Source organism: Fukomys damarensis, unplaced genomic scaffold, assembly GCF_012274545.1.
Source record: "Fukomys damarensis isolate Sample0158 unplaced genomic scaffold, DMR_v1.0_HiC HiC_scaffold_25, whole genome shotgun sequence".
NCBI lineage: Eukaryota > Metazoa > Chordata > Mammalia > Rodentia > Bathyergidae > Fukomys > Fukomys damarensis.
The window spans coordinates 22,142,561-22,148,431 of NW_022900937.1; the positions used below are offsets into that span (position 1 = coordinate 22,142,561).

General features: G+C 51.0%; 1 protein-coding gene and 1 long non-coding RNA gene across 5 annotated transcripts in view; one reads left to right on the forward strand and one right to left on the reverse strand.

The window, feature by feature from the left end:
* The window catches only part of Pkm (pyruvate kinase M1/2), a 26,591-nt gene extending 25,807 nt beyond the window's left edge, over positions 1-784 (reverse strand). The window contains exon 1 of one of the 2 annotated variants that reach the window (XM_033756136.1): positions 672-784. The gene's annotated coding sequence lies outside the window, so the exon portion shown is untranslated. The remainder of the gene's footprint in view (positions 1-671) is intronic. The other variant, XM_033756135.1, reaches the window with a different exon arrangement.
* A 130-nt stretch (positions 785-914) lies between these two features.
* Positions 915-5,871, forward strand: part of LOC104864324 — a 20,272-nt gene continuing 15,315 nt past the window's right edge. The window contains exons 1-3 of one of the 3 annotated variants that reach the window (XR_004514321.1): positions 915-1,051; positions 2,196-2,306; positions 3,274-3,836. This is a non-coding gene — a long non-coding RNA (uncharacterized LOC104864324). Of the gene's footprint in view, positions 1,112-2,195; positions 2,307-3,273; positions 3,837-5,871 lie in introns of those variants that run through there. The other 2 variants (XR_004514322.1, XR_780848.2) reach the window with 2 other exon arrangements.

Genomic DNA, 5,871 nt, shown 5'->3' on the forward strand with positions numbered 1-5,871 from the left:
AGAGGGGGGGGCGCGCGGGGAAGAGGCTGGGGGGGAGCTGTTGCAAGGAGAGGGTGCAACGCATCAGAATGTGGGGACACAGAGATGAGGACGGGTGGAAAAAAACTAGTTGAGAATGAAGACGACGAACAGGAGTAGAGAGGATGAAAGGAAGAGGCGGATAGCAAGGATGGAAAACAATAGGAAAGAATATGACGCGAGGCGAGGTTGGCGCGCGGGGAAGAGGCTGGGGGGGAGCTGTTGCAAGGAGAGGGTGCAACGCATCAGAATGTGGGGACACAGAGATGAGGACGGGTGGAAAAAAACTAGTTGAGAATGAAGACGACGAACAGGAGTAGAGAGGATGAAAGGAAGAGGCGGATAGCAAGGATGGAAAACAATAGGAAAGAATATGACGCGAGGCGAGGTTGGGACAGGAAAGAGGAAGAGAGGCGAGGATGGAACTACACCGAGAGGTGAGGTCGGGCCCTGGAGAAGGTTGGGGAAGAGGCCGGAGAGAGACTTGGGATCGTGGGGCCCGGGAACGAGCAGCTTCCACCTCCTTCTCCTCGCCCCAAGACCGGCCGGGTCCGCTAAACCAAAGACGGGGCATCATCCCGGCCCGGGTGCCAGCAATGACGAGGCGTGGCCGGGTACCCGGGATCACTGACTGCCGGGGCTCCCAAGCTCACCTCGTGCGCTCAGCAGGGGTTGCGGTGCAGAAAGAAGCAGAACGCTCTGCAAACACTGGATGCCTCTCCGCTTTGCGGAGCAGGGGCCGGTCCTCAAGGTTACCCAGGCGGCGCGCGATCCCTCCGCTTGCTCACCCAATCGCGGCGCGGCCGCTGTGCCCGCCCCCTGCGTCCTCTCGCGGGCACCTTCCCGGGAAGTGCTGGTTGCCCTTGAGCGGGGATGAGGGACTATATTCCGCAGCGGAAGGACAAGCTTCTCAAATCGCACCACCGACCATTCTAGAGCCAATAGGAAAACGGAAAGGCCGCAAGACCCGCCCGCAGCCCCAGTGCCCCCCGCCACGACCCCTAGGCGCCGTAGCCACCTGTCGCCGCCGGAGGTAGATAGCTGAAGCGGGGCTTCTCGCTGGGCCTCCCTTCCCTGGACGACGTCCAGTTTCGTAGGTCCCCGGTTGGGGTTCCCGGCCCCGCCTTGCGATTCCTCGCCCCATGGGTACCGGCCTAGAGCGCCGAGCGGAACGGGAAGTGGTGTGGAGCGAGGAGGAGTGAATGGAGGGGAGTCTGGGCCGCTTTGGGAGGTAGGCGAAGCAGGGAGCTCGACCTTGGAACGAGGAACGACTGCTTGGGGCTCAGCAGGAATCCCGCAGAGCAAGTAGCTGGGAGTAGAAAGTGAATTGAAGGCACTGATACAATCAGGACGTCAGCGCTCTGCAGGAGCCAGGCTGATAATCTCAACCTGGCTGGGCACTTAAATCTGTGTGGTTGGAACTTTTCTTACATTTTCTGCAGGGCATTTCTGAATTTCCCAGTGGTAGGCTCACCAGCCACTAATGAGAGCAGTTATCAGTTACACAGCTGTTGAGCTAGCCTTCCTCAGCCAAGTTCTGAGGGCAGGTACAATGTTGCCACATTCAAAAGGTGAATATTGTTCTCTTGAGGGTTTTTTTTTTTGTTGTTTTTTGTTTTTCTGCCAGAAAAATGAGACCAAAGGGTGTGACCTGTTCGGGCCGAAGCTCTGCTGAATCACAGGCCTTCATTCCACTTCCTGTTAACTCAGATAAGCTGGGTGGGGAAAGTGACAGCCTAAATTTGAGTGCTATGAAGTCTTTTAATTTCTTCTGGCACCCCTGGTTGTAGGCAGGGAGGAAGGACTTGGTTATTAAAGTGGTGAGAGAATATAAAGTTGCAAGGGAAAACGTGGGCATCGGGAGGAGGGAGCCAGATTCCTCGCTGGTTCAAGATCCATGAAGAGTGGTGGACAGCACCCGGTGGCAGCAATCTGCCTGTGCTGGACTATGTGGCTTTTTTTTTTTTTTTTTTTTTTTTTTTGAGACAGAGTCTCACTACGTAGTTGAGACTGACCTGGAACTCACTATGTAGCTCAGGCTGGTCTCCAACTCACAGCAATCCTCCTGCCTCAGCCTCCTGAGTGCTGGGATTACAGGCGTGCACCACCATACCCAGCTATGTGGCTTCTTGACTAGTCCCAAGATTAAAATGCACATTGGTGTCTGTTGGTTGCAGAACCTGATCATCGCAGTTGTAGAAATAAATGCTGTCCAAAAGACTTCCAACTAACCCATCATATTCCTGCTCACGCTAGATGCACAGCATACATGAATCACTGGCTTTCAGGTAACAGTCTCAATTTCACTGAGAAGCAGCACAGTAAAAAGCAAGTTTGGGTTATCTTATCTTAGTTCCAGTTCTATAACCATATCTTGTCATTTAATGAGGAGTCCAATTCCTTACAGTAAATTGAGGACAATCTCTGCTTCTCAGGGCGGAATCTGATCTGTGGATAAGGGAATTACTGGAGTTACTCCAACAGGGTGCCTGGTAGGCAGCCTTTTCCTTAAGGAACTGACTACCCTTGGGGGTTGTCCCAGTGCTTAGTGCCAGAACATCCTTCTGAAGCACAGCTTGCCTAGGCTGACCTCTGAATCTTTCACCAGGGCTACAGAAGCCAGGGGTTCTTTAAGGTGCAAGCCCTCAGCCTAGAGAAAGCCTTCCTGTGTTCGCTGACCTGGTCAGGATGGAAGGGGAGCTGCTAGGTTTCCTAGACCAGGGCACAGAGTGCTGTTTTGTGTAGATTCTTGGACACAGAACCACAGAATCTGGAGTTTTTTGGTTTAACTAAGTTCAGTGGGACTCCTGGGTGTGTGTGCAAATCATGCTGGACCCAGTCCTGGAGCCTGGAGACAAATCTTGGGCCCAGGTGAGGAGGGCAACATTTCAGGTTTTCTCCCATCAGATCATGTGACCTCCTGGCCTCTGCTCCAACAGCGGTGTTGTTTCTGCTGGACAATACAGATAGCCAGGCCAGCCCACCCGGCTTTGATGTTAAGTTAAAGCAGAAACTCTTACCACTTTGGACATCCTCTGCACCTTCTAGAGCCACAGCAGGTGGACTTTATTCTGTGGCTTCTTCAGACTCCTAAAATCTCCCCAGACCTACCAAGGTAGAGTTTTCAGTTCCTCCAGACAAAGCCCAGGAGGAAAAATGGGCCCTTTGGAGGTAGGGATGAAGAGAAAGTAGGCTTTGTGCTTCGGAAAGAGAAGGGTAGTGAATATGGAGTATTTAATGCAACTTTGTATCTAGGTTTTCCCACCTTCCTGAAAGAATGACTCACCAGCCCTTAAGAGCAAGAAGGGAGACTGAGAAGTCCTTTATTCATTAGACTGAAATACTGCCTCGGCCAAGGGGACCCTATCACCACAGGTGACCTCCAGCAGTCTTTCTCTAGCCCAGAACCATTAGGACTCACTGAAAAAGCCTTCTAGGGTGGCTTCATCCTGCCCACTGGAGGCCCTGACACCTGCTTTCCCACCATGGGTGTGGCCAGATCTCAGGCTCTCCAGCAGGCAGCCTGCGTGTCCCCCAGAATGCTCTGACTGGGTACTTTGTCACTTTCCATCAGTGACAAAGCAGACTGAAGGGTCCTGACGACGTGGGACAAGATGGGTAAGGGGTGTGAGCACATTGGTGAGTCCTCCTACTGCAGGTGTCTTTCTTCCCTGCACCGACTCCACCTGTGTGTCCTTATACCCTGGCCTGCCTACCTGAGCCACTTATCTCAAGGACAGGAGGGTAGGATTAAGGGAATGTGGGTCCTCTCCTAAGGACAATTTTTTTTTTGTTTTTTGAGACAGGGTCCCCACTATGTAGTTGAAACTGACCTGGAACTATGTAACCCAGGCTGGTCTTGAACTCACGGCGATCCTCCTGCCTCAGCCTCCTGAGTGTTGGGATTACAGGAGTGCGCCACGACACCCGGTTTGCTAAGGACAATTTAAATGGTGGCATCTCTGGTCCTTTTGTGGGGGTGGAGTGGGGGGTGTGGAAGCTCCCATCTGTGGCAAGTCCTTTGTGCTCCACAGAAGCCAGTGCCCCTTCAAGTGACCTGAAGCCATTTATTCTTGGGGGCAGAGAAAGAACTGTGTCACCCATAAGGCTTCCTGTCCACTAAACTAGATTGGCTCCAGAAGCTCAGAAGCCCCAAGCCTCCATCAGGAATTGTGTGTGAGGAGCAGTAAGTCACCCAGTAATGACTCAGCACCAGACTCCTCCCCAGTGGGTGGCCACATCCTCCCCAGTCAGGACCACACCCAGCGCAAATGGAAAATTACCAGGAGCAGGGAAAGGAAAAGTTAAACTCAAGGAGTTGAGTTCTTAGTCCAGAAATGGCAGCCATCTTCTTTCCACCTGGAACTAACTGAGGAAAGTACTTTTTTTCCTGGCTCTACTCCCAAGCAAGCATGTCCAGGTCTAAATGAGGGATGTTACCTGAGCACTGGACAATGTGAAAGGCAGAAGGCCACTGTGCATACAGTGCGTATAACAGCCTTGCCTCTGCGAGGAACAATGAATGCCTTTTTGCTCTCACCTGACCTACAGACCCCACCTGATCACCTCCAGGACAACTAGGCCCTCCCTCAGCTCCTCCTCCAGGCTGGGAGCAGATTCCTCTCATTAAACAGAAGATTTTTTGGGGAGGCTGAGATAGGAGGATCGCTATGAGTTGGAGACCAGCCTGGGCTACAGAGTGAGTTCCTGGTGAGTCTCAACTACATAGTGAGACCCTGTCTCAAAAAAACCAAAACCAAAAAAAAAAAACCAAAAAAAAAAAAAACCTGAGTTTTTCTGGTATTATATGCTATCTGTAGCTGGGCATGGTGGTGCAAACCTGTAATCCCAGCACTCAGGAGTTTGAGGCAGGAGGATTGCAGAGTTTGAGGCCAGCCTGGGTTACATAGATCCTGCTTCAAAAAACAACAAAAACAAAAAAACCCCTCCAAAATAAAACAAAAATTACTTGCTCTATCCTTCACTTCCTAATACAGCACTGGCCATATCCTATGCTGAAATACTTACAACTGAGAAAAGCCTGTTAGCAATTTCTGAAATGAAACAATGTTACACCATGCAGCCATGCACCGGGGTCCAAGCATGGCTGTAAGATCAGGTCCTGGAGTTGAGCAGATCCACGAGCTGAGACCCTAGTCACATTAGTCAACATCTCTAAGGAAAACTTATCTTCCACCTTTGCTGTCAGGATTGCATGCAAAAATCTTTCAAAAGCTCAAAAGGCCCTGTAGAAACCCAGAACATCAGTGCTAGAATCAGGCTCCTGCCCCGAGCTTTGCAATTATGGGAAATGACCCTCTGCTCCTTTGCTGCAAAATACAATAGCACCTACTTCATAGGCTTGTTGGAGAATTGCGAGTCAAAGCCAAACACATACAAAGTAATGGAAAGTGTTAGCAAACGATGGCCATGCTTGCCTAAGAGCCACAGCACCAGTGTCTCTCAACATCATACTCATAGATGCAAAGATCCCCTGGGGGTGGGGCTTCAGCTGCGGCAGGCTCACTGGTGGGGTCATTTACTGAGGAGGGCTATCTCCTAGATGTGACCCTAAAACTTGTAGGTTGGAAAGCACAAGGCCAGTGATGACGAACCCTTTAGAGCTTTCAATGCTAACAGCCTGCTGCAGCACGAGTACCATAATGTCACTGCAGCACTAGGCTTTTTTTTTGGCTTTTGTTTTTAAAATGGTTTTACTCGGTTAACGAGGCTAGTCCTGAACTCCTGGGCTCAAATGATTCTCCTTGCCTCAGCCTCCCCAGCAGCTGGGAATACTGATGTGTGCTACCTTGCAGGGGTAGAAGATACTGATATATATCTATACTAGATATA